We start from the raw sequence: 26395 nt of genomic DNA, 5'->3' as shown, positions 1-26395 counted from the left end.
GATTGGCCTTGTTATTAGCTGTTTCGGACTGGATGCTTGGAGAGATGCTCTCTTTCCCTTGAGAACATTCTCAGGACACTGGTGGAGGTAGTTGATGGCCTGGACTTTAGGGAAAGTGTTGAGTAGCTGTATTTCAGCTCACATATCATCCTTAAGTCCTTAGAGTGAGCTGAGGACCCAGCAAGCACTGAGAGCCAAGGGCATGGCATGTTCACATCCAAGGCCTGAGAGTAAAAGCAAAGGAGATCTGGAAGGGCAGTGTGAAGAGGTTGGTAAGAGCAGGAGTGTTGAGGGTGCCTGTGAGCTATGACAAGCCCATAGTACATGGTAAGCCCATAATCCATCTGGTTTTGCATGGGTCCCACTGTAATGGTAGCATGTTCTCTGTGCTGTCTTCACAGGGTTGCATTCCCTGTCCAGCATGGTCCATGGCAACATATAGAGGAAATGGCCCCACAACTTTGGCTGAGTGTTGATGTCTTCCAACCGAGTCTCCAGCAAAGAGTTGTGGTGTGGCTGACTTGCCCTAGTTCACCTGAGTTAAAAGGTAAGGAACATGGGAATTGCTGCATGTATTCTAGGTGTCCTGGTCTTGGAGGAGCAGGGAACTGCTGCCATCTGTACGTCCAGTCCCTTCGGGATATGGAGCATGCTTAGGGCCTCTGGTTTCTCCCAGGTTTGGAGCTTCGGCCCATTGTCCCCTGGCAGTGTATGGGCAATGTCTTGCAGTCCCTTGCTCTCCCCAAAGCCAGAGCATTCCAGAGTACCGGAACCACTTTGTGCAATGCACTCCAATGTGCTTGGATCTATGATGATTCCCAGTCAAACATTCCTTGGAAAAGCTGAACAAAATGAGTGAAAATTCTGTACCGCCACTCTCATCGGGACTGAGGTCCAGCATCTTGGGTCTCCCAGGTGCTATGGGCGTCAGGCACAGGCTGCCCATCCACTCCATTGTTCTTGACTTCTTCGGGCTCTAGCCAGAGTCTGCAGAGACAGGTGTGTGCTTGCCCTACTCTGCCAAAAAGCATGGCGTAGGACACAGCAGCTCCTAAAGCTCAGGTGGCATGCTCACTTTGCTGTTGAGGAGATGCTTGGCAGATACTCAGTAGGGAGTCGTGCTAGGTCCAAGGATAGGGCCCAAGCCATTGTGGAAAGTAGACTGTGAGGCAAAAGTAGCAGTGGCAGTGGCACCAAAGTTTGGTTCTTCACATGGTAATATCTGGCAGTGGATTCAGGCTTCTCAGAAGCCCTGATATGAATTTTAACCCTGTTGCATTGCTTTAGAGAGTCAATAGATTTCAGGCTGCAGGTAGATTGTAGCTTGACCCAGTAGCAGGTAACTGAGACAATGTGACTGTGGTCTGTTCAGGTGGTGAACAGAAGCCTCTGTGTCCCTGGTGGCTTGTAAGATTCTCAGGCAATTGCCTTGGAAATAGAGAAGGAGCTAAGCAATGGAGGTGGTGACAGGCACCTCACTGGTCAGATTGCACCACATTTAAACACTTACCTGTGTACCAGGACTGATAGCACTTTGATGGACTCGGTGGAAGCATGAGACTTACAGACCTGTGTCTCAATAGGTTTTTTGAAAGAACATTTGTAGGAATCTCCTCTTGGGTAGGTTCTGTTGCTTTGGAAGTTGTTGAAGGGATATCCTTGGAATGTTTGGACTTTCTTGGCAGCCTCCTTGGCAAGGTCAAAGGGAAAGTCTAGGAAGAGTTCTTGCATCCACAGCCTTAGGAGAAACATCTTGGTGAGAGACCCTCTAAATTAGAGACCAAGGTGTCATGGGACCTTTCTTTTCGACTTTTGGGCATGATCTTCTAGAAAGACAAGTTGCTAATGTGCATAGGAAGGAGGTGGCAATGGGGCACATGGTGTTTTGCAAATCCACCCTAGACCCATACTCACGGGAAATGTCAAGGAGAAAATGAGTTCTTGGATGCAGAGTGAATTTGATACACTAAGATGATTCCATTCACGTGGTATCCTGGCCTGGGATAGTTCAGCACAATGGGATTTTTGAGCTTCAGTGTGGGAAGCTGTACAGGATGGTGTGAGAAGTTTTCCCAGGAAGAGATCAATGCAGGGTGGATGGCCAAAAGCAATCTCTTGTGATAGGAGGAAGTCTTCACAACAGACTAAATGAGCTCTGGACAGGTGGACAGAAATAGGTACTGGCTTCCATGGGCAAGGAAAAGTCAAGGGGTAAAAGACTGAGAGAGGGGGAGAGAGAGAGAGAGAGAGAGAGAGAGAGAGAGAGAGAGAGAGAGAGAGAGAGAGAGAGAGAGAGAGAGAGAGAGAGAGAGAGAGAAGTGTTATCTTCTGGGCCCAATTAAGCTTGCTACCCAGGAGCTGGAATTTTGAAGCCTCAGAGGAGTTTGACTTTGCCTCATGCAAAGACCCAGATGTATTGATCAGAGAAGGACTGGAGCCATGATGAAAGGATCAAAATTAGTTGGCTTAGATATCCAATGAGGCCCAATTTTGCCTGAGAACTTATTCAGAGCTGCATCCTCATTGTTCCTCAGCATAGCCAAGTGGACCAGTGATTGGCCTTGTTATTAGCTGTTTCGGACTGGATGCTTGGAGAGATGCTCTCTTTCCCTTGAGAACATTCTCAGGACACTGGTGGAGGTAGTTGATGGCCTGGACTTTAGGGAAAGTGTTGAGTAGCTGTATTTCAGCTCACATATCATCCTTAAGTCCTTAGAGTGAGCTGAGGACCCAGCAAGCACTGAGAGCCAAGGGCATGGCATGTTCACATCCAAGGCCTGAGAGTAAAAGCAAAGGAGATCTGGAAGGGCAGTGTGAAGAGGTTGGTAAGAGCAGGAGTGTTGAGGGTGCCTGTGAGCTATGACAAGCCCATAGTACATGGTAAGCCCATAATCCATCTGGTTTTGCATGGGTCCCACTGTAATGGTAGCATGTTCTCTGTGCTGTCTTCACAGGGTTGCATTCCCTGTCCAGCATGGTCCATGGCAACATATAGAGGAAATGGCCCCACAACTTTGGCTGAGTGTTGATGTCTTCCAACCGAGTCTCCAGCAAAGAGTTGTGGTGTGGCTGACTTGCCCTAGTTCACCTGAGTTAAAAGGTAAGGAACCTGGGAATTGCTGCATGTATTCTAGGTGTCCTGGTCTTGGAGGAGCAGGGAACTGCTGCCATCTGTACGTCCAGTCCCTTCGGGATATGGAGCATGCTTAGGGCCTCTGGTTTCTCCCAGGTTTGGAGCTTCGGCCCATTGTCCCCTGGCAGTGTATGGGCAATGTCTTGCAGTCCCTTGCTCTCCCCAAAGCCAGAGCATTCCAGAGTACCGGAACCACTTTGTGCAATGCACTCCAATGTGCTTGGATCTATGATGATTCCCAGTCAAACATTCCTTGGAAAAGCTGAACAAAATGAGTGAAAATTCTGTACCGCCACTCTCATCGGGACTGAGGTCCAGCATCTTGGGTCTCCCAGGTGCTATGGGCGTCAGGCACAGGCTGCCCATCCACTCCATTGTTCTTGACTTCTTCGGGCTCTAGCCAGAGTCTGCAGAGACAGGTGTGTGCTTGCCCTACTCTGCCAAAAAGCATGGCGTAGGACACAGCAGCTCCTAAAGCTCAGGTGGCATGCTCACTTTGCTGTTGAGGAGATGCTTGGCAGATACTCAGTAGGGAGTCGTGCTAGGTCCAAGGATAGGGCCCAAGCCATTGTGGAAAGTAGACTGTGAGGCAAAAGTAGCAGTGGCAGTGGCACCAAAGTTTGGTTCTTCACATGGTAATATCTGGCAGTGGATTCAGGCTTCTCAGAAGCCCTGATATGAATTTTAACCCTGTTGCATTGCTTTAGAGAGTCAATAGATTTCAGGCTGCAGGTAGATTGTAGCTTGACCCAGTAGCAGGTAACTGAGACAATGTGACTGTGGTCTGTTCAGGTGGTGAACAGAAGCCTCTGTGTCCCTGGTGGCTTGTAAGATTCTCAGGCAATTGCCTTGGAAATAGAGAAGGAGCTAAGCAATGGAGGTGGTGACAGGCACCTCACTGGTCAGATTGCACCACATTTAAACACTTACCTGTGTACCAGGACTGATAGCACTTTGATGGACTCGGTGGAAGCATGAGACTTACAGACCTGTGTCTCAATAGGTTTTTTGAAAGAACATTTGTAGGAATCTCCTCTTGGGTAGGTTCTGTTGCTTTGGAAGTTGTTGAAGGGATATCCTTGGAATGTTTGGACTTTCTTGGCAGCCTCCTTGGCAAGGTCAAAGGGAAAGTCTAGGAAGAGTTCTTGCATCCACAGCCTTAGGAGAAACATCTTGGTGAGAGACCCTCTAAATTAGAGACCAAGGTGTCATGGGACCTTTCTTTTCGACTTTTGGGCATGATCTTCTAGAAAGACAAGTTGCTAATGTGCATAGGAAGGAGGTGGCAATGGGGCACATGGTGTTTTGCAAATCCACCCTAGACCCATACTCACGGGAAATGTCAAGGAGAAAATGAGTTCTTGGATGCAGAGTGAATTTGATACACTAAGATGATTCCATTCACGTGGTATCCTGGCCTGGGATAGTTCAGCACAATGGGATTTTTGAGCTTCAGTGTGGGAAGCTGTACAGGATGGTGTGAGAAGTTTTCCCAGGAAGAGATCAATGCAGGGTGGATGGCCAAAAGCAATCTCTTGTGATAGGAGGAAGTCTTCACAACAGACTAAATGAGCTCTGGACAGGTGGACAGAAATAGGTACTGGCTTCCATGGGCAAGGAAAAGTCAAGGGGTAAAAGACTGAGAGGGGGAGAGAGAGAGAGAGAGAGAGAGAGAGAGAGAGAGAGAGAGAGAGAGAGAGAGAGAGAGAGAGAGAGAGAGAGAGAGAGAGAGAGAGAGAGAGAGAGAGAGAAGTGTTATCTTCTGGGCCCAATTAAGCTTGCTACCCAGGAGCTGGAATTTTGAAGCCTCAGAGGAGTTTGACTTTGCCTCATGCAAAGACCCAGATGTATTGATCAGAGAAGGACTGGAGCCATGATGAAAGGATCAAAATTAGTTGGCTTAGATATCCAATGAGGCCCAATTTTGCCTGAGAACTTATTCAGAGCTGCATCCTCATTGTTCCTCAGCATAGCCAAGTGGACCAGTGATTGGCCTTGTTATTAGCTGTTTCGGACTGGATGCTTGGAGAGATGCTCTCTTTCCCTTGAGAACATTCTCAGGACACTGGTGGAGGTAGTTGATGGCCTGGACTTTAGGGAAAGTGTTGAGTAGCTGTATTTCAGCTCACATATCATCCTTAAGTCCTTAGAGTGAGCTGAGGACCCAGCAAGCACTGAGAGCCAAGGGCATGGCATGTTCACATCCAAGGCCTGAGAGTAAAAGCAAAGGAGATCTGGAAGGGCAGTGTGAAGAGGTTGGTAAGAGCAGGAGTGTTGAGGGTGCCTGTGAGCTATGACAAGCCCATAGTACATGGTAAGCCCATAATCCATCTGGTTTTGCATGGGTCCCACTGTAATGGTAGCATGTTCTCTGTGCTGTCTTCACAGGGTTGCATTCCCTGTCCAGCATGGTCCATGGCAACATATAGAGGAAATGGCCCCACAACTTTGGCTGAGTGTTGATGTCTTCCAACCGAGTCTCCAGCAAAGAGTTGTGGTGTGGCTGACTTGCCCTAGTTCACCTGAGTTAAAAGGTAAGGAACATGGGAATTGCTGCATGTATTCTAGGTGTCCTGGTCTTGGAGGAGCAGGGAACTGCTGCCATCTGTACGTCCAGTCCCTTCGGGATATGGAGCATGCTTAGGGCCTCTGGTTTCTCCCAGGTTTGGAGCTTCGGCCCATTGTCCCCTGGCAGTGTATGGGCAATGTCTTGCAGTCCCTTGCTCTCCCCAAAGCCAGAGCATTCCAGAGTACCGGAACCACTTTGTGCAATGCACTCCAATGTGCTTGGATCTATGATGATTCCCAGTCAAACATTCCTTGGAAAAGCTGAACAAAATGAGTGAAAATTCTGTACCGCCACTCTCATCGGGACTGAGGTCCAGCATCTTGGGTCTCCCAGGTGCTATGGGCGTCAGGCACAGGCTGCCCATCCACTCCATTGTTCTTGACTTCTTCGGGCTCTAGCCAGAGTCTGCAGAGACAGGTGTGTGCTTGCCCTACTCTGCCAAAAAGCATGGCGTAGGACACAGCAGCTCCTAAAGCTCAGGTGGCATGCTCACTTTGCTGTTGAGGAGATGCTTGGCAGATACTCAGTAGGGAGTCGTGCTAGGTCCAAGGATAGGGCCCAAGCCATTGTGGAAAGTAGACTGTGAGGCAAAAGTAGCAGTGGCAGTGGCACCAAAGTTTGGTTCTTCACATGGTAATATCTGGCAGTGGATTCAGGCTTCTCAGAAGCCCTGATATGAATTTTAACCCTGTTGCATTGCTTTAGAGAGTCAATAGATTTCAGGCTGCAGGTAGATTGTAGCTTGACCCAGTAGCAGGTAACTGAGACAATGTGACTGTGGTCTGTTCAGGTGGTGAACAGAAGCCTCTGTGTCCCTGGTGGCTTGTAAGATTCTCAGGCAATTGCCTTGGAAATAGAGAAGGAGCTAAGCAATGGAGGTGGTGACAGGCACCTCACTGGTCAGATTGCACCACATTTAAACACTTACCTGTGTACCAGGACTGATAGCACTTTGATGGACTCGGTGGAAGCATGAGACTTACAGACCTGTGTCTCAATAGGTTTTTTGAAAGAACATTTGTAGGAATCTCCTCTTGGGTAGGTTCTGTTGCTTTGGAAGTTGTTGAAGGGATATCCTTGGAATGTTTGGACTTTCTTGGCAGCCTCCTTGGCAAGGTCAAAGGGAAAGTCTAGGAAGAGTTCTTGCATCCACAGCCTTAGGAGAAACATCTTGGTGAGAGACCCTCTAAATTAGAGACCAAGGTGTCATGGGACCTTTCTTTTCGACTTTTGGGCATGATCTTCTAGAAAGACAAGTTGCTAATGTGCATAGGAAGGAGGTGGCAATGGGGCACATGGTGTTTTGCAAATCCACCCTAGACCCATACTCACGGGAAATGTCAAGGAGAAAATGAGTTCTTGGATGCAGAGTGAATTTGATACACTAAGATGATTCCATTCACGTGGTATCCTGGCCTGGGATAGTTCAGCACAATGGGATTTTTGAGCTTCAGTGTGGGAAGCTGTACAGGATGGTGTGAGAAGTTTTCCCAGGAAGAGATCAATGCAGGGTGGATGGCCAAAAGCAATCTCTTGTGATAGGAGGAAGTCTTCACAACAGACTAAATGAGCTCTGGACAGGTGGACAGAAATAGGTACTGGCTTCCATGGGCAAGGAAAAGTCAAGGGGTAAAAGACTGAGAGGGGGAGAGAGAGAGAGAGAGAGAGAGAGAGAGAGAGAGAGAGAGAGAGAGAGAGAGAGAGAGAGAGAGAGAGAGAGAGAGAGAGAGAGAGAGAGAGAGAGAGAAGTGTTATCTTCTGGGCCCAATTAAGCTTGCTACCCAGGAGCTGGAATTTTGAAGCCTCAGAGGAGTTTGACTTTGCCTCATGCAAAGACCCAGATGTATTGATCAGAGAAGGACTGGAGCCATGATGAAAGGATCAAAATTAGTTGGCTTAGATATCCAATGAGGCCCAATTTTGCCTGAGAACTTATTCAGAGCTGCATCCTCATTGTTCCTCAGCATAGCCAAGTGGACCAGTGATTGGCCTTGTTATTAGCTGTTTCGGACTGGATGCTTGGAGAGATGCTCTCTTTCCCTTGAGAACATTCTCAGGACACTGGTGGAGGTAGTTGATGGCCTGGACTTTAGGGAAAGTGTTGAGTAGCTGTATTTCAGCTCACATATCATCCTTAAGTCCTTAGAGTGAGCTGAGGACCCAGCAAGCACTGAGAGCCAAGGGCATGGCATGTTCACATCCAAGGCCTGAGAGTAAAAGCAAAGGAGATCTGGAAGGGCAGTGTGAAGAGGTTGGTAAGAGCAGGAGTGTTGAGGGTGCCTGTGAGCTATGACAAGCCCATAGTACATGGTAAGCCCATAATCCATCTGGTTTTGCATGGGTCCCACTGTAATGGTAGCATGTTCTCTGTGCTGTCTTCACAGGGTTGCATTCCCTGTCCAGCATGGTCCATGGCAACATATAGAGGAAATGGCCCCACAACTTTGGCTGAGTGTTGATGTCTTCCAACCGAGTCTCCAGCAAAGAGTTGTGGTGTGGCTGACTTGCCCTAGTTCACCTGAGTTAAAAGGTAAGGAACATGGGAATTGCTGCATGTATTCTAGGTGTCCTGGTCTTGGAGGAGCAGGGAACTGCTGCCATCTGTACGTCCAGTCCCTTCGGGATATGGAGCATGCTTAGGGCCTCTGGTTTCTCCCAGGTTTGGAGCTTCGGCCCATTGTCCCCTGGCAGTGTATGGGCAATGTCTTGCAGTCCCTTGCTCTCCCCAAAGCCAGAGCATTCCAGAGTACCGGAACCACTTTGTGCAATGCACTCCAATGTGCTTGGATCTATGATGATTCCCAGTCAAACATTCCTTGGAAAAGCTGAACAAAATGAGTGAAAATTCTGTACCGCCACTCTCATCGGGACTGAGGTCCAGCATCTTGGGTCTCCCAGGTGCTATGGGCGTCAGGCACAGGCTGCCCATCCACTCCATTGTTCTTGACTTCTTCGGGCTCTAGCCAGAGTCTGCAGAGACAGGTGTGTGCTTGCCCTACTCTGCCAAAAAGCATGGCGTAGGACACAGCAGCTCCTAAAGCTCAGGTGGCATGCTCACTTTGCTGTTGAGGAGATGCTTGGCAGATACTCAGTAGGGAGTCGTGCTAGGTCCAAGGATAGGGCCCAAGCCATTGTGGAAAGTAGACTGTGAGGCAAAAGTAGCAGTGGCAGTGGCACCAAAGTTTGGTTCTTCACATGGTAATATCTGGCAGTGGATTCAGGCTTCTCAGAAGCCCTGATATGAATTTTAACCCTGTTGCATTGCTTTAGAGAGTCAATAGATTTCAGGCTGCAGGTAGATTGTAGCTTGACCCAGTAGCAGGTAACTGAGACAATGTGACTGTGGTCTGTTCAGGTGGTGAACAGAAGCCTCTGTGTCCCTGGTGGCTTGTAAGATTCTCAGGCAATTGCCTTGGAAATAGAGAAGGAGCTAAGCAATGGAGGTGGTGACAGGCACCTCACTGGTCATATTGCACCACATTTAAACACTTACCTGTGTACCAGGACTGATAGCACTTTGATGGACTCGGTGGAAGCATGAGACTTACAGACCTGTGTCTCAATAGGTTTTTTGAAAGAACATTTGTAGGAATCTCCTCTTGGGTAGGTTCTGTTGCTTTGGAAGTTGTTGAAGGGATATCCTTGGAATGTTTGGACTTTCTTGGCAGCCTCCTTGGCAAGGTCAAAGGGAAAGTCTAGGAAGAGTTCTTGCATCCACAGCCTTAGGAGAAACATCTTGGTGAGAGACCCTCTAAATTAGAGACCAAGGTGTCATGGGACCTTTCTTTTCGACTTTTGGGCATGATCTTCTAGAAAGACAAGTTGCTAATGTGCATAGGAAGGAGGTGGCAATGGGGCACATGGTGTTTTGCAAATCCACCCTAGACCCATACTCACGGGAAATGTCAAGGAGAAAATGAGTTCTTGGATGCAGAGTGAATTTGATACACTAAGATGATTCCATTCACGTGGTATCCTGGCCTGGGATAGTTCAGCACAATGGGATTTTTGAGCTTCAGTGTGGGAAGCTGTACAGGATGGTGTGAGAAGTTTTCCCAGGAAGAGATCAATGCAGGGTGGATGGCCAAAAGCAATCTCTTGTGATAGGAGGAAGTCTTCACAACAGACTAAATGAGCTCTGGACAGGTGGACAGAAATAGGTACTGGCTTCCATGGGCAAGGAAAAGTCAAGGGGTAAAAGACTGAGAGAGGGGGAGAGAGAGAGAGAGAGAGAGAGAGAGAGAGAGAGAGAGAGAGAGAGAGAGAGAGAGAGAGAGAGAGAGAGAGAGAGAGAGAGAGAAGTGTTATCTTCTGGGCCCAATTAAGCTTGCTACCCAGGAGCTGGAATTTTGAAGCCTCAGAGGAGTTTGACTTTGCCTCATGCAAAGACCCAGATGTATTGATCAGAGAAGGACTGGAGCCATGATGAAAGGATCAAAATTAGTTGGCTTAGATATCCAATGAGGCCCAATTTTGCCTGAGAACTTATTCAGAGCTGCATCCTCATTGTTCCTCAGCATAGCCAAGTGGACCAGTGATTGGCCTTGTTATTAGCTGTTTCGGACTGGATGCTTGGAGAGATGCTCTCTTTCCCTTGAGAACATTCTCAGGACACTGGTGGAGGTAGTTGATGGCCTGGACTTTAGGGAAAGTGTTGAGTAGCTGTATTTCAGCTCACATATCATCCTTAAGTCCTTAGAGTGAGCTGAGGACCCAGCAAGCACTGAGAGCCAAGGGCATGGCATGTTCACATCCAAGGCCTGAGAGTAAAAGCAAAGGAGATCTGGAAGGGCAGTGTGAAGAGGTTGGTAAGAGCAGGAGTGTTGAGGGTGCCTGTGAGCTATGACAAGCCCATAGTACATGGTAAGCCCATAATCCATCTGGTTTTGCATGGGTCCCACTGTAATGGTAGCATGTTCTCTGTGCTGTCTTCACAGGGTTGCATTCCCTGTCCAGCATGGTCCATGGCAACATATAGAGGAAATGGCCCCACAACTTTGGCTGAGTGTTGATGTCTTCCAACCGAGTCTCCAGCAAAGAGTTGTGGTGTGGCTGACTTGCCCTAGTTCACCTGAGTTAAAAGGTAAGGAACATGGGAATTGCTGCATGTATTCTAGGTGTCCTGGTCTTGGAGGAGCAGGGAACTGCTGCCATCTGTACGTCCAGTCCCTTCGGGATATGGAGCATGCTTAGGGCCTCTGGTTTCTCCCAGGTTTGGAGCTTCGGCCCATTGTCCCCTGGCAGTGTATGGGCAATGTCTTGCAGTCCCTTGCTCTCCCCAAAGCCAGAGCATTCCAGAGTACCGGAACCACTTTGTGCAATGCACTCCAATGTGCTTGGATCTATGATGATTCCCAGTCAAACATTCCTTGGAAAAGCTGAACAAAATGAGTGAAAATTCTGTACCGCCACTCTCATCGGGACTGAGGTCCAGCATCTTGGGTCTCCCAGGTGCTATGGGCGTCAGGCACAGGCTGCCCATCCACTCCATTGTTCTTGACTTCTTCGGGCTCTAGCCAGAGTCTGCAGAGACAGGTGTGTGCTTGCCCTACTCTGCCAAAAAGCATGGCGTAGGACACAGCAGCTCCTAAAGCTCAGGTGGCATGCTCACTTTGCTGTTGAGGAGATGCTTGGCAGATACTCAGTAGGGAGTCGTGCTAGGTCCAAGGATAGGGCCCAAGCCATTGTGGAAAGTAGACTGTGAGGCAAAAGTAGCAGTGGCAGTGGCACCAAAGTTTGGTTCTTCACATGGTAATATCTGGCAGTGGATTCAGGCTTCTCAGAAGCCCTGATATGAATTTTAACCCTGTTGCATTGCTTTAGAGAGTCAATAGATTTCAGGCTGCAGGTAGATTGTAGCTTGACCCAGTAGCAGGTAACTGAGACAATGTGACTGTGGTCTGTTCAGGTGGTGAACAGAAGCCTCTGTGTCCCTGGTGGCTTGTAAGATTCTCAGGCAATTGCCTTGGAAATAGAGAAGGAGCTAAGCAATGGAGGTGGTGACAGGCACCTCACTGGTCATATTGCACCACATTTAAACACTTACCTGTGTACCAGGACTGATAGCACTTTGATGGACTCGGTGGAAGCATGAGACTTACAGACCTGTGTCTCAATAGGTTTTTTGAAAGAACATTTGTAGGAATCTCCTCTTGGGTAGGTTCTGTTGCTTTGGAAGTTGTTGAAGGGATATCCTTGGAATGTTTGGACTTTCTTGGCAGCCTCCTTGGCAAGGTCAAAGGGAAAGTCTAGGAAGAGTTCTTGCATCCACAGCCTTAGGAGAAACATCTTGGTGAGAGACCCTCTAAATTAGAGACCAAGGTGTCATGGGACCTTTCTTTTCGACTTTTGGGCATGATCTTCTAGAAAGACAAGTTGCTAATGTGCATAGGAAGGAGGTGGCAATGGGGCACATGGTGTTTTGCAAATCCACCCTAGACCCATACTCACGGGAAATGTCAAGGAGAAAATGAGTTCTTGGATGCAGAGTGAATTTGATACACTAAGATGATTCCATTCACGTGGTATCCTGGCCTGGGATAGTTCAGCACAATGGGATTTTTGAGCTTCAGTGTGGGAAGCTGTACAGGATGGTGTGAGAAGTTTTCCCAGGAAGAGATCAATGCAGGGTGGATGGCCAAAAGCAATCTCTTGTGATAGGAGGAAGTCTTCACAACAGACTAAATGAGCTCTGGACAGGTGGACAGAAATAGGTACTGGCTTCCATGGGCAAGGAAAAGTCAAGGGGTAAAAGACTGAGAGAGGGGGAGAGAGAGAGAGAGAGAGAGAGAGAGAGAGAGAGAGAGAGAGAGAGAGAGAGAGAGAGAGAGAGAGAGAGAGAGAGAGAGAGAGAGAGAGAGAGAGAAGTGTTATCTTCTGGGCCCAATTAAGCTTGCTACCCAGGAGCTGGAATTTTGAAGCCTCAGAGGAGTTTGACTTTGCCTCATGCAAAGACCCAGATGTATTGATCAGAGAAGGACTGGAGCCATGATGAAAGGATCAAAATTAGTTGGCTTAGATATCCAATGAGGCCCAATTTTGCCTGAGAACTTATTCAGAGCTGCATCCTCATTGTTCCTCAGCATAGCCAAGTGGACCAGTGATTGGCCTTGTTATTAGCTGTTTCGGACTGGATGCTTGGAGAGATGCTCTCTTTCCCTTGAGAACATTCTCAGGACACTGGTGGAGGTAGTTGATGGCCTGGACTTTAGGGAAAGTGTTGAGTAGCTGTATTTCAGCTCACATATCATCCTTAAGTCCTTAGAGTGAGCTGAGGACCCAGCAAGCACTGAGAGCCAAGGGCATGGCATGTTCACATCCAAGGCCTGAGAGTAAAAGCAAAGGAGATCTGGAAGGGCAGTGTGAAGAGGTTGGTAAGAGCAGGAGTGTTGAGGGTGCCTGTGAGCTATGACAAGCCCATAGTACATGGTAAGCCCATAATCCATCTGGTTTTGCATGGGTCCCACTGTAATGGTAGCATGTTCTCTGTGCTGTCTTCACAGGGTTGCATTCCCTGTCCAGCATGGTCCATGGCAACATATAGAGGAAATGGCCCCACAACTTTGGCTGAGTGTTGATGTCTTCCAACCGAGTCTCCAGCAAAGAGTTGTGGTGTGGCTGACTTGCCCTAGTTCACCTGAGTTAAAAGGTAAGGAACCTGGGAATTGCTGCATGTATTCTAGGTGTCCTGGTCTTGGAGGAGCAGGGAACTGCTGCCATCTGTACGTCCAGTCCCTTCGGGATATGGAGCATGCTTAGGGCCTCTGGTTTCTCCCAGGTTTGGAGCTTCGGCCCATTGTCCCCTGGCAGTGTATGGGCAATGTCTTGCAGTCCCTTGCTCTCCCCAAAGCCAGAGCATTCCAGAGTACCGGAACCACTTTGTGCAATGCACTCCAATGTGCTTGGATCTATGATGATTCCCAGTCAAACATTCCTTGGAAAAGCTGAACAAAATGAGTGAAAATTCTGTACCGCCACTCTCATCGGGACTGAGGTCCAGCATCTTGGGTCTCCCAGGTGCTATGGGCGTCAGGCACAGGCTGCCCATCCACTCCATTGTTCTTGACTTCTTCGGGCTCTAGCCAGAGTCTGCAGAGACAGGTGTGTGCTTGCCCTACTCTGCCAAAAAGCATGGCGTAGGACACAGCAGCTCCTAAAGCTCAGGTGGCATGCTCACTTTGCTGTTGAGGAGATGCTTGGCAGATACTCAGTAGGGAGTCGTGCTAGGTCCAAGGATAGGGCCCAAGCCATTGTGGAAAGTAGACTGTGAGGCAAAAGTAGCAGTGGCAGTGGCACCAAAGTTTGGTTCTTCACATGGTAATATCTGGCAGTGGATTCAGGCTTCTCAGAAGCCCTGATATGAATTTTAACCCTGTTGCATTGCTTTAGAGAGTCAATAGATTTCAGGCTGCAGGTAGATTGTAGCTTGACCCAGTAGCAGGTAACTGAGACAATGTGACTGTGGTCTGTTCAGGTGGTGAACAGAAGCCTCTGTGTCCCTGGTGGCTTGTAAGATTCTCAGGCAATTGCCTTGGAAATAGAGAAGGAGCTAAGCAATGGAGGTGGTGACAGGCACCTCACTGGTCAGATTGCACCACATTTAAACACTTACCTGTGTACCAGGACTGATAGCACTTTGATGGACTCGGTGGAAGCATGAGACTTACAGACCTGTGTCTCAATAGGTTTTTTGAAAGAACATTTGTAGGAATCTCCTCTTGGGTAGGTTCTGTTGCTTTGGAAGTTGTTGAAGGGATATCCTTGGAATGTTTGGACTTTCTTGGCAGCCTCCTTGGCAAGGTCAAAGGGAAAGTCTAGGAAGAGTTCTTGCATCCACAGCCTTAGGAGAAACATCTTGGTGAGAGACCCTCTAAATTAGAGACCAAGGTGTCATGGGACCTTTCTTTTCGACTTTTGGGCATGATCTTCTAGAAAGACAAGTTGCTAATGTGCATAGGAAGGAGGTGGCAATGGGGCACATGGTGTTTTGCAAATCCACCCTAGACCCATACTCACGGGAAATGTCAAGGAGAAAATGAGTTCTTGGATGCAGAGTGAATTTGATACACTAAGATGATTCCATTCACGTGGTATCCTGGCCTGGGATAGTTCAGCACAATGGGATTTTTGAGCTTCAGTGTGGGAAGCTGTACAGGATGGTGTGAGAAGTTTTCCCAGGAAGAGATCAATGCAGGGTGGATGGCCAAAAGCAATCTCTTGTGATAGGAGGAAGTCTTCACAACAGACTAAATGAGCTCTGGACAGGTGGACAGAAATAGGTACTGGCTTCCATGGGCAAGGAAAAGTCAAGGGGTAAAAGACTGAGAGGGGGAGAGAGAGAGAGAGAGAGAGAGAGAGAGAGAGAGAGAGAGAGAGAGAGAGAGAGAGAGAGAGAGAGAGAGAGAGAGAGAGAGAGAGAGAGAGAGAGAGAAGTGTTATCTTCTGGGCCCAATTAAGCTTGCTACCCAGGAGCTGGAATTTTGAAGCCTCAGAGGAGTTTGACTTTGCCTCATGCAAAGACCCAGATGTATTGATCAGAGAAGGACTGGAGCCATGATGAAAGGATCAAAATTAGTTGGCTTAGATATCCAATGAGGCCCAATTTTGCCTGAGAACTTATTCAGAGCTGCATCCTCATTGTTCCTCAGCATAGCCAAGTGGACCAGTGATTGGCCTTGTTATTAGCTGTTTCGGACTGGATGCTTGGAGAGATGCTCTCTTTCCCTTGAGAACATTCTCAGGACACTGGTGGAGGTAGTTGATGGCCTGGACTTTAGGGAAAGTGTTGAGTAGCTGTATTTCAGCTCACATATCATCCTTAAGTCCTTAGAGTGAGCTGAGGACCCAGCAAGCACTGAGAGCCAAGGGCATGGCATGTTCACATCCAAGGCCTGAGAGTAAAAGCAAAGGAGATCTGGAAGGGCAGTGTGAAGAGGTTGGTAAGAGCAGGAGTGTTGAGGGTGCCTGTGAGCTATGACAAGCCCATAGTACATGGTAAGCCCATAATCCATCTGGTTTTGCATGGGTCCCACTGTAATGGTAGCATGTTCTCTGTGCTGTCTTCACAGGGTTGCATTCCCTGTCCAGCATGGTCCATGGCAACATATAGAGGAAATGGCCCCACAACTTTGGCTGAGTGTTGATGTCTTCCAACCGAGTCTCCAGCAAAGAGTTGTGGTGTGGCTGACTTGCCCTAGTTCACCTGAGTTAAAAGGTAAGGAACATGGGAATTGCTGCATGTATTCTAGGTGTCCTGGTCTTGGAGGAGCAGGGAACTGCTGCCATCTGTACGTCCAGTCCCTTCGGGATATGGAGCATGCTTAGGGCCTCTGGTTTCTCCCAGGTTTGGAGCTTCGGCCCATTGTCCCCTGGCAGTGTATGGGCAATGTCTTGCAGTCCCTTGCTCTCCCCAAAGCCAGAGCATTCCAGAGTACCGGAACCACTTTGTGCAATGCACTCCAATGTGCTTGGATCTATGATGATTCCCAGTCAAACATTCCTTGGAAAAGCTGAACAAAATGAGTGAAAATTCTGTACCGCCACTCTCATCGGGACTGAGGTCCAGCATCTTGGGTCTCCCAGGTGCTATGGGCGTCAGGCACAGGCTGCCCATCCACTCCATTGTTCTTGACTTCTTCGGGCTCTAGCCAGAGTCTGCAGAGACAGGTGTGTGCTTGCCCTACTCTGCCAAAAAGCATGGCGTAGGACACAGCAGCTCCTAAAGCTCAGGTGGCATGCTCACTTTGCTGTTGAGGAGATGCTTGGCAGATACTCAGTAGGGAGTCGTGCTAGGTCCAAGGATAGGGCCCAAGCCATTGTGGAAAGTAGACTGTGAGGCAAAAGTAGCAGTGGCAGTGGCACCAAAGTTTGGTTCTTCACATGGTAATATCTGGCAGTGGATTCAGGCTTCTCAGAAGCCCTGATATGAATTTTAACCCTGTTGCATTGCTTTAGAGAGTCAATAGATTTCAGGCTGCAGGTAGATTGTAGCTTGACCCAGTAGCAGGTAACTGAGACAATGTGACTGTGGTCTGTTCAGGTGGTGAACAGAAGCCTCTGTGTCCCTGGTGGCTTGTAAGATTCTCAGGCAATTGCCTTGGAAATAGAGAAGGAGCTAAGCAATGGAGGTGGTGACAGGCACCTCACTGGTCAGATTGCACCACATTTAAACACTTACCTGTGTACCAGGACTGATAGCACTTTGATGGACTCGGTGGAAGCATGAGACTTACAGACCTGTGTCTCAATAGGTTTTTTGAAAGAACATTTGTAGGAATCTCCTCTTGGGTAGGTTCTGTTGCTTTGGAAGTTGTTGAAGGGATATCCTTGGAATGTTTGGACTTTCTTGGCAGCCTCCTTGGCAAGGTCAAAGGGAAAGTCTAGGAAGAGTTCTTGCATCCACAGCCTTAGGAGAAACATCTTGGTGAGAGACCCTCTAAATTAGAGACCAAGGTGTCATGGGACCTTTCTTTTCGACTTTTGGGCATGATCTTCTAGAAAGACAAGTTGCTAATGTGCATAGGAAGGAGGTGGCAATGGGGCACATGGTGTTTTGCAAATCCACCCTAGACCCATACTCACGGGAAATGTCAAGGAGAAAATGAGTTCTTGGATGCAGAGTGAATTTGATACACTAAGATGATTCCATTCACGTGGTATCCTGGCCTGGGATAGTTCAGCACAATGGGATTTTTGAGCTTCAGTGTGGGAAGCTGTACAGGATGGTGTGAGAAGTTTTCCCAGGAAGAGATCAATGCAGGGTGGATGGCCAAAAGCAATCTCTTGTGATAGGAGGAAGTCTTCACAACAGACTAAATGAGCTCTGGACAGGTGGACAGAAATAGGTACTGGCTTCCATGGGCAAGGAAAAGTCAAGGGGTAAAAGACTGAGAGAGGGGGAGAGAGAGAGAGAGAGAGAGAGAGAGAGAGAGAGAGAGAGAGAGAGAGAGAGAGAGAGAGAGAGAGAGAGAGAGAGAGAGAGAGAGAGAGAAGTGTTATCTTCTGGGCCCAATTAAGCTTGCTACCCAGGAGCTGGAATTTTGAAGCCTCAGAGGAGTTTGACTTTGCCTCATGCAAAGACCCAGATGTATTGATCAGAGAAGGACTGGAGCCATGATGAAAGGATCAAAATTAGTTGGCTTAGATATCCAATGAGGCCCAATTTTGCCTGAGAACTTATTCAGAGCTGCATCCTCATTGTTCCTCAGCATAGCCAAGTGGACCAGTGATTGGCCTTGTTATTAGCTGTTTCGGACTGGATGCTTGGAGAGATGCTCTCTTTCCCTTGAGAACATTCTCAGGACACTGGTGGAGGTAGTTGATGGCCTGGACTTTAGGGAAAGTGTTGAGTAGCTGTATTTCAGCTCACATATCATCCTTAAGTCCTTAGAGTGAGCTGAGGACCCAGCAAGCACTGAGAGCCAAGGGCATGGCATGTTCACATCCAAGGCCTGAGAGTAAAAGCAAAGGAGATCTGGAAGGGCAGTGTGAAGAGGTTGGTAAGAGCAGGAGTGTTGAGGGTGCCTGTGAGCTATGACAAGCCCATAGTACATGGTAAGCCCATAATCCATCTGGTTTTGCATGGGTCCCACTGTAATGGTAGCATGTTCTCTGTGCTGTCTTCACAGGGTTGCATTCCCTGTCCAGCATGGTCCATGGCAACATATAGAGGAAATGGCCCCACAACTTTGGCTGAGTGTTGATGTCTTCCAACCGAGTCTCCAGCAAAGAGTTGTGGTGTGGCTGACTTGCCCTAGTTCACCTGAGTTAAAAGGTAAGGAACATGGGAATTGCTGCATGTATTCTAGGTGTCCTGGTCTTGGAGGAGCAGGGAACTGCTGCCATCTGTACGTCCAGTCCCTTCGGGATATGGAGCATGCTTAGGGCCTCTGGTTTCTCCCAGGTTTGGAGCTTCGGCCCATTGTCCCCTGGCAGTGTATGGGCAATGTCTTGCAGTCCCTTGCTCTCCCCAAAGCCAGAGCATTCCAGAGTACCGGAACCACTTTGTGCAATGCACTCCAATGTGCTTGGATCTATGATGATTCCCAGTCAAACATTCCTTGGAAAAGCTGAACAAAATGAGTGAAAATTCTGTACCGCCACTCTCATCGGGACTGAGGTCCAGCATCTTGGGTCTCCCAGGTGCTATGGGCGTCAGGCACAGGCTGCCCATCCACTCCATTGTTCTTGACTTCTTCGGGCTCTAGCCAGAGTCTGCAGAGACAGGTGTGTGCTTGCCCTACTCTGCCAAAAAGCATGGCGTAGGACACAGCAGCTCCTAAAGCTCAGGTGGCATGCTCACTTTGCTGTTGAGGAGATGCTTGGCAGATACTCAGTAGGGAGTCGTGCTAGGTCCAAGGATAGGGCCCAAGCCATTGTGGAAAGTAGACTGTGAGGCAAAAGTAGCAGTGGCAGTGGCACCAAAGTTTGGTTCTTCACATGGTAATATCTGGCAGTGGATTCAGGCTTCTCAGAAGCCCTGATATGAATTTTAACCCTGTTGCATTGCTTTAGAGAGTCAATAGATTTCAGGCTGCAGGTAGATTGTAGCTTGACCCAGTAGCAGGTAACTGAGACAATGTGACTGTGGTCTGTTCAGGTGGTGAACAGAAGCCTCTGTGTCCCTGGTGGCTTGTAAGATTCTCAGGCAATTGCCTTGGAAATAGAGAAGGAGCTAAGCAATGGAGGTGGTGACAGGCACCTCACTGGTCAGATTGCACCACATTTAAACACTTACCTGTGTACCAGGACTGATAGCACTTTGATGGACTCGGTGGAAGCATGAGACTTACAGACCTGTGTCTCAATAGGTTTTTTGAAAGAACATTTGTAGGAATCTCCTCTTGGGTAGGTTCTGTTGCTTTGGAAGTTGTTGAAGGGATATCCTTGGAATGTTTGGACTTTCTTGGCAGCCTCCTTGGCAAGGTCAAAGGGAAAGTCTAGGAAGAGTTCTTGCATCCACAGCCTTAGGAGAAACATCTTGGTGAGAGACCCTCTAAATTAGAGACCAAGGTGTCATGGGACCTTTCTTTTCGACTTTTGGGCATGATCTTCTAGAAAGACAAGTTGCTAATGTGCATAGGAAGGAGGTGGCAATGGGGCACATGGTGTTTTGCAAATCCACCCTAGACCCATACTCACGGGAAATGTCAAGGAGAAAATGAGTTCTTGGATGCAGAGTGAATTTGATACACTAAGATGATTCCATTCACGTGGTATCCTGGCCTGGGATAGTTCAGCACAATGGGATTTTTGAGCTTCAGTGTGGGAAGCTGTACAGGATGGTGTGAGAAGTTTTCCCAGGAAGAGATCAATGCAGGGTGGATGGCCAAAAGCAATCTCTTGTGATAGGAGGAAGTCTTCACAACAGACTAAATGAGCTCTGGACAGGTGGACAGAAATAGGTACTGGCTTCCATGGGCAAGGAAAAGTCAAGGGGTAAAAGACTGAGAGAGGGGGAGAGAGAGAGAGAGAGAGAGAGAGAGAGAGAGAGAGAGAGAGAGAGAGAGAGAGAGAGAGAGAGAGAGAGAGAGAGAGAGAGAGAGAGAAGTGTTATCTTCTGGGCCCAATTAAGCTTGCTACCCAGGAGCTGGAATTTTGAAGCCTCAGAGGAGTTTGACTTTGCCTCATGCAAAGACCCAGATGTATTGATCAGAGAAGGACTGGAGCCATGATGAAAGGATCAAAATTAGTTGGCTTAGATATCCAATGAGGCCCAATTTTGCCTGAGAACTTATTCAGAGCTGCATCCTCATTGTTCCTCAGCATAGCCAAGTGGACCAGTGATTGGCCTTGTTATTAGCTGTTTCGGACTGGATGCTTGGAGAGATGCTCTCTTTCCCTTGAGAACATTCTCAGGACACTGGTGGAGGTAGTTGATGGCCTGGACTTTAGGGAAAGTGTTGAGTAGCTGTATTTCAGCTCACATATCATCCTTAAGTCCTTAGAGTGAGCTGAGGACCCAGCAAGCACTGAGAGCCAAGGGCATGGCATGTTCACATCCAAGGCCTGAGAGTAAAAGCAAAGGAGATCTGGAAGGGCAGTGTGAAGAGGTTGGTAAGAGCAGGAGTGTTGAGGGTGCCTGTGAGCTATGACAAGCCCATAGTACATGGTAAGCCCATAATCCATCTGGTTTTGCATGGGTCCCACTGTAATGGTAGCATGTTCTCTGTGCTGTCTTCACAGGGTTGCATTCCCTGTCCAGCATGGTCCATGGCAACATATAGAGGAAATGGCCCCACAACTTTGGCTGAGTGTTGATGTCTTCCAACCGAGTCTCCAGCAAAGAGTTGTGGTGTGGCTGACTTGCCCTAGTTCACCTGAGTTAAAAGGTAAGGAACATGGGAATTGCTGCATGTATTCTAGGTGTCCTGGTCTTGGAGGAGCAGGGAACTGCTGCCATCTGTACGTCCAGTCCCTTCGGGATATGGAGCATGCTTAGGGCCTCTGGTTTCTCCCAGGTTTGGAGCTTCGGCCCATTGTCCCCTGGCAGTGTATGGGCAATGTCTTGCAGTCCCTTGCTCTCCCCAAAGCCAGAGCATTCCAGAGTACCGGAACCACTTTGTGCAATGCACTCCAATGTGCTTGGATCTATGATGATTCCCAGTCAAACATTCCTTGGAAAAGCTGAACAAAATGAGTGAAAATTCTGTACCGCCACTCTCATCGGGACTGAGGTCCAGCATCTTGGGTCTCCCAGGTGCTATGGGCGTCAGGCACAGGCTGCCCATCCACTCCATTGTTCTTGACTTCTTCGGGCTCTAGCCAGAGTCTGCAGAGACAGGTGTGTGCTTGCCCTACTCTGCCAAAAAGCATGGCGTAGGACACAGCAGCTCCTAAAGCTCAGGTGGCATGCTCACTTTGCTGTTGAGGAGATGCTTGGCAGATACTCAGTAGGGAGTCGTGCTAGGTCCAAGGATAGGGCCCAAGCCATTGTGGAAAGTAGACTGTGAGGCAAAAGTAGCAGTGGCAGTGGCACCAAAGTTTGGTTCTTCACATGGTAATATCTGGCAGTGGATTCAGGCTTCTCAGAAGCCCTGATATGAATTTTAACCCTGTTGCATTGCTTTAGAGAGTCAATAGATTTCAGGCTGCAGGTAGATTGTAGCTTGACCCAGTAGCAGGTAACTGAGACAATGTGACTGTGGTCTGTTCAGGTGGTGAACAGAAGCCTCTGTGTCCCTGGTGGCTTGTAAGATTCTCAGGCAATTGCCTTGGAAATAGAGAAGGAGCTAAGCAATGGAGGTGGTGACAGGCACCTCACTGGTCAGATTGCACCACATTTAAACACTTACCTGTGTACCAGGACTGATAGCACTTTGATGGACTCGGTGGAAGCATGAGACTTACAGACCTGTGTCTCAATAGGTTTTTTGAAAGAACATTTGTAGGAATCTCCTCTTGGGTAGGTTCTGTTGCTTTGGAAGTTGTTGAAGGGATATCCTTGGAATGTTTGGACTTTCTTGGCAGCCTCCTTGGCAAGGTCAAAGGGAAAGTCTAGGAAGAGTTCTTGCATCCACAGCCTTAGGAGAAACATCTTGGTGAGAGACCCTCTAAATTAGAGACCAAGGTGTCATGGGACCTTTCTTTTCGACTTTTGGGCATGATCTTCTAGAAAGACAAGTTGCTAATGTGCATAGGAAGGAGGTGGCAATGGGGCACATGGTGTTTTGCAAATCCACCCTAGACCCATACTCACGGGAAATGTCAAGGAGAAAATGAGTTCTTGGATGCAGAGTGAATTTGATACACTAAGATGATTCCATTCACGTGGTATCCTGGCCTGGGATAGTTCAGCACAATGGGATTTTTGAGCTTCAGTGTGGGAAGCTGTACAGGATGGTGTGAGAAGTTTTCCCAGGAAGAGATCAATGCAGGGTGGATGGCCAAAAGCAATCTCTTGTGATAGGAGGAAGTCTTCACAACAGACTAAATGAGCTCTGGACAGGTGGACAGAAATAGGTACTGGCTTCCATGGGCAAGGAAAAGTCAAGGGGTAAAAGACTGAGAGAGGGGGAGAGAGAGAGAGAGAGAGAGAGAGAGAGAGAGAGAGAGAGAGAGAGAGAGAGAGAGAGAGAGAGAGAGAGAGAGAGAGAGAGAGAGAGAGAGAGAGAGAAGTGTTATCTTCTGGGCCCAATTAAGCTTGCTACCCAGGAGCTGGAATTTTGAAGCCTCAGAGGAGTTTGACTTTGCCTCATGCAAAGACCCAGATGTATTGATCAGAGAAGGACTGGAGCCATGATGAAAGGATCAAAATTAGTTGGCTTAGATATCCAATGAGGCCCAATTTTGCCTGAGAACTTATTCAGAGCTGCATCCTCATTGTTCCTCAGCATAGCCAAGTGGACCAGTGATTGGCCTTGTTATTAGCTGTTTCGGACTGGATGCTTGGAGAGATGCTCTCTTTCCCTTGAGAACATTCTCAGGACACTGGTGGAGGTAGTTGATGGCCTGGACTTTAGGGAAAGTGTTGAGTAGCTGTATTTCAGCTCACATATCATCCTTAAGTCCTTAGAGTGAGCTGAGGACCCAGCAAGCACTGAGAGCCAAGGGCATGGCATGTTCACATCCAAGGCCTGAGAGTAAAAGCAAAGGAGATCTGGAAGGGCAGTGTGAAGAGGTTGGTAAGAGCAGGAGTGTTGAGGGTGCCTGTGAGCTATGACAAGCCCATAGTACATGGTAAGCCCATAATCCATCTGGTTTTGCATGGGTCCCACTGTAATGGTAGCATGTTCTCTGTGCTGTCTTCACAGGGTTGCATTCCCTGTCCAGCATGGTCCATGGCAACATATAGAGGAAATGGCCCCACAACTTTGGCTGAGTGTTGATGTCTTCCAACCGAGTCTCCAGCAAAGAGTTGTGGTGTGGCTGACTTGCCCTAGTTCACCTGAGTTAAAAGGTAAGGAACATGGGAATTGCTGCATGTATTCTAGGTGTCCTGGTCTTGGAGGAGCAGGGAACTGCTGCCATCTGTACGTCCAGTCCCTTCGGGATATGGAGCATGCTTAGGGCCTCTGGTTTCTCCCAGGTTTGGAGCTTCGGCCCATTGTCCCCTGGCAGTGTATGGGCAATGTCTTGCAGTCCCTTGCTCTCCCCAAAGCCAGAGCATTCCAGAGTACCGGAACCACTTTGTGCAATGCACTCCAATGTGCTTGGATCTATGATGATTCCCAGTCAAACATTCCTTGGAAAAGCTGAACAAAATGAGTGAAAATTCTGTACCGCCACTCTCATCGGGACTGAGGTCCAGCATCTTGGGTCTCCCAGGTGCTATGGGCGTCAGGCACAGGCTGCCCATCCACTCCATTGTTCTTGACTTCTTCGGGCTCTAGCCAGAGTCTGCAGAGACAGGTGTGTGCTTGCCCTACTCTGCCAAAAAGCATGGCGTAGGACACAGCAGCTCCTAAAGCTCAGGTGGCATGCTCACTTTGCTGTTGAGGAGATGCTTGGCAGATACTCAGTAGGGAGTCGTGCTAGGTCCAAGGATAGGGCCCAAGCCATTGTGGAAAGTAGACTGTGAGGCAAAAGTAGCAGTGGCAGTGGCACCAAAGTTTGGTTCTTCACATGGTAATATCTGGCAGTGGATTCAGGCTTCTCAGAAGCCCTGATATGAATTTTAACCCTGTTGCATTGCTTTAGAGAGTCAATAGATTTCAGGCTGCAGGTAGATTGTAGCTTGACCCAGTAGCAGGTAACTGAGACAATGTGACTGTGGTCTGTTCAGGTGGTGAACAGAAGCCTCTGTGTCCCTGGTGGCTTGTAAGATTCTCAGGCAATTGCCTTGGAAATAGAGAAGGAGCTAAGCAATGGAGGTGGGTGACAGGCACCTCACTGGTCAGATTGCACCACATTTAAACACTTACCTGTGTACCAGGACTGATAGCACTTTGATGGACTCGGTGGAAGCATGAGACTTACAGACCTGTGTCTCAATAGGTTTTTTGAAAGAACATTTGTAGGAATCTCCTCTTGGGTAGGTTCTGTTGCTTTGGAAGTTGTTGAAGGGATATCCTTGGAATGTTTGGACTTTCTTGGCAGCCTCCTTGGCAAGGTCAAAGGGAAAGTCTAGGAAGAGTTCTTGCATCCACAGCCTTAGGAGAAACATCTTGGTGAGAGACCCTCTAAATTAGAGACCAAGGTGTCATGGGACCTTTCTTTTCGACTTTTGGGCATGATCTTCTAGAAAGACAAGTTGCTAATGTGCATAGGAAGGAGGTGGCAATGGGGCACATGGTGTTTTGCAAATCCACCCTAGACCCATACTCACGGGAAATGTCAAGGAGAAAATGAGTTCTTGGATGCAGAGTGAATTTGATACACTAAGATGATTCCATTCACGTGGTATCCTGGCCTGGGATAGTTCAGCACAATGGGATTTTTGAGCTTCAGTGTGGGAAGCTGTACAGGATGGTGTGAGAAGTTTTCCCAGGAAGAGATCAATGCAGGGTGGATGGCCAAAAGCAATCTCTTGTGATAGGAGGAAGTCTTCACAACAGACTAAATGAGCTCTGGACAGGTGGACAGAAATAGGTACTGGCTTCCATGGGCAAGGAAAAGTCAAGGGGTAAAAGACTGAGAGAGGGGGAGAGAGAGAGAGAGAGAGAGAGAGAGAGAGAGAGAGAGAGAGAGAGAGAGAGAGAGAGAGAGAGAGAGAGAGAGAGAGAGAGAGAGAGAAGTGTTATCTTCTGGGCCCAATTAAGCTTGCTACCCAGGAGCTGGAATTTTGAAGCCTCAGAGGAGTTTGACTTTGCCTCATGCAAAGACCCAGATGTATTGATCAGAGAAGGACTGGAGCCATGATGAAAGGATCAAAATTAGTTGGCTTAGATATCCAATGAGGCCCAATTTTGCCTGAGAACTTATTCAGAGCTGCATCCTCATTGTTCCTCAGCATAGCCAAGTGGACCAGTGATTGGCCTTGTTATTAGCTGTTTCGGACTGGATGCTTGGAGAGATGCTCTCTTTCCCTTGAGAACATTCTCAGGACACTGGTGGAGGTAGTTGATGGCCTGGACTTTAGGGAAAGTGTTGAGTAGCTGTATTTCAGCTCACATATCATCCTTAAGTCCTTAGAGTGAGCTGAGGACCCAGCAAGCACTGAGAGCCAAGGGCATGGCATGTTCACATCCAAGGCCTGAGAGTAAAAGCAAAGGAGATCTGGAAGGGCAGTGTGAAGAGGTTGGTAAGAGCAGGAGTGTTGAGGGTGCCTGTGAGCTATGACAAGCCCATAGTACATGGTAAGCCCATAATCCATCTGGTTTTGCATGGGTCCCACTGTAATGGTAGCATGTTCTCTGTGCTGTCTTCACAGGGTTGCATTCCCTGTCCAGCATGGTCCATGGCAACATATAGAGGAAATGGCCCCACAACTTTGGCTGAGTGTTGATGTCTTCCAACCGAGTCTCCAGCAAAGAGTTGTGGTGTGGCTGACTTGCCCTAGTTCACCTGAGTTAAAAGGTAAGGAACATGGGAATTGCTGCATGTATTCTAGGTGTCCTGGTCTTGGAGGAGCAGGGAACTGCTGCCATCTGTACGTCCAGTCCCTTCGGGATATGGAGCATGCTTAGGGCCTCTGGTTTCTCCCAGGTTTGGAGCTTCGGCCCATTGTCCCCTGGCAGTGTATGGGCAATGTCTTGCAGTCCCTTGCTCTCCCCAAAGCCAGAGCATTCCAGAGTACCGGAACCACTTTGTGCAAT

The 26395-nt window shown here is 48.3% G+C and overlaps 1 long non-coding RNA gene and 10 other non-coding genes across 11 annotated transcripts in view; all 11 read left to right on the top strand.

Annotated features, from left to right (window-relative positions):
• LOC147003055 (uncharacterized) overlaps positions 1-26143 on the top strand; it is a 30753-nt gene extending 4610 nt beyond the window's left edge. The window contains exons 3-13 of the long non-coding RNA XR_015047742.1: positions 402-547; positions 2955-3100; positions 5522-5667; positions 8087-8232; positions 10640-10785; positions 13205-13350; positions 15770-15915; positions 18329-18474; positions 20886-21031; positions 23453-23598; positions 26011-26143. This is a non-coding gene — a long non-coding RNA (uncharacterized LOC147003055). The remainder of the gene's footprint in view (positions 1-401; positions 548-2954; positions 3101-5521; positions 5668-8086; positions 8233-10639; positions 10786-13204; positions 13351-15769; positions 15916-18328; positions 18475-20885; positions 21032-23452; positions 23599-26010) is intronic.
• On the top strand, positions 803-896 carry LOC147003065 (small nucleolar RNA SNORD116). Its single transcript, XR_015048273.1, has one exon. It is a non-coding gene; the product is annotated as a small nucleolar RNA SNORD116 (small nucleolar RNA).
• Positions 3356-3449, top strand: LOC147003064 (small nucleolar RNA SNORD116). The gene has a single exon (XR_015048272.1). It is a non-coding gene; the product is annotated as a small nucleolar RNA SNORD116 (small nucleolar RNA).
• On the top strand, positions 5923-6016 carry LOC147003063 (small nucleolar RNA SNORD116). Its single transcript, XR_015048271.1, has one exon. It is a non-coding gene; the product is annotated as a small nucleolar RNA SNORD116 (small nucleolar RNA).
• Positions 8488-8581, top strand: LOC147003062 (small nucleolar RNA SNORD116). Its single transcript, XR_015048270.1, has one exon. It is a non-coding gene; the product is annotated as a small nucleolar RNA SNORD116 (small nucleolar RNA).
• Positions 11041-11134, top strand: LOC147003061 (small nucleolar RNA SNORD116). The gene has a single exon (XR_015048269.1). It is a non-coding gene; the product is annotated as a small nucleolar RNA SNORD116 (small nucleolar RNA).
• On the top strand, positions 13606-13699 carry LOC147003060 (small nucleolar RNA SNORD116). The gene has a single exon (XR_015048268.1). It is a non-coding gene; the product is annotated as a small nucleolar RNA SNORD116 (small nucleolar RNA).
• Positions 16171-16264, top strand: LOC147003059 (small nucleolar RNA SNORD116). The gene has a single exon (XR_015048267.1). It is a non-coding gene; the product is annotated as a small nucleolar RNA SNORD116 (small nucleolar RNA).
• On the top strand, positions 18730-18823 carry LOC147003058 (small nucleolar RNA SNORD116). The gene has a single exon (XR_015048266.1). It is a non-coding gene; the product is annotated as a small nucleolar RNA SNORD116 (small nucleolar RNA).
• On the top strand, positions 21287-21380 carry LOC147003057 (small nucleolar RNA SNORD116). Its single transcript, XR_015048265.1, has one exon. It is a non-coding gene; the product is annotated as a small nucleolar RNA SNORD116 (small nucleolar RNA).
• Positions 23854-23947, top strand: LOC147003056 (small nucleolar RNA SNORD116). Its single transcript, XR_015048264.1, has one exon. It is a non-coding gene; the product is annotated as a small nucleolar RNA SNORD116 (small nucleolar RNA).
• Positions 26144-26395: the final 252 nt, after the last annotated feature.

Source organism: Mus caroli, unplaced genomic scaffold (genome assembly GCF_978045245.1).
Source record: "Mus caroli unplaced genomic scaffold, Mus_caroli_1 scaffold_8, whole genome shotgun sequence".
Lineage (NCBI taxonomy): Eukaryota > Metazoa > Chordata > Mammalia > Rodentia > Muridae > Mus > Mus caroli.
The sequence above is the reverse complement of the archived record's forward strand: the minus strand, read 5'-3'. Positions and strand labels throughout refer to the sequence as shown.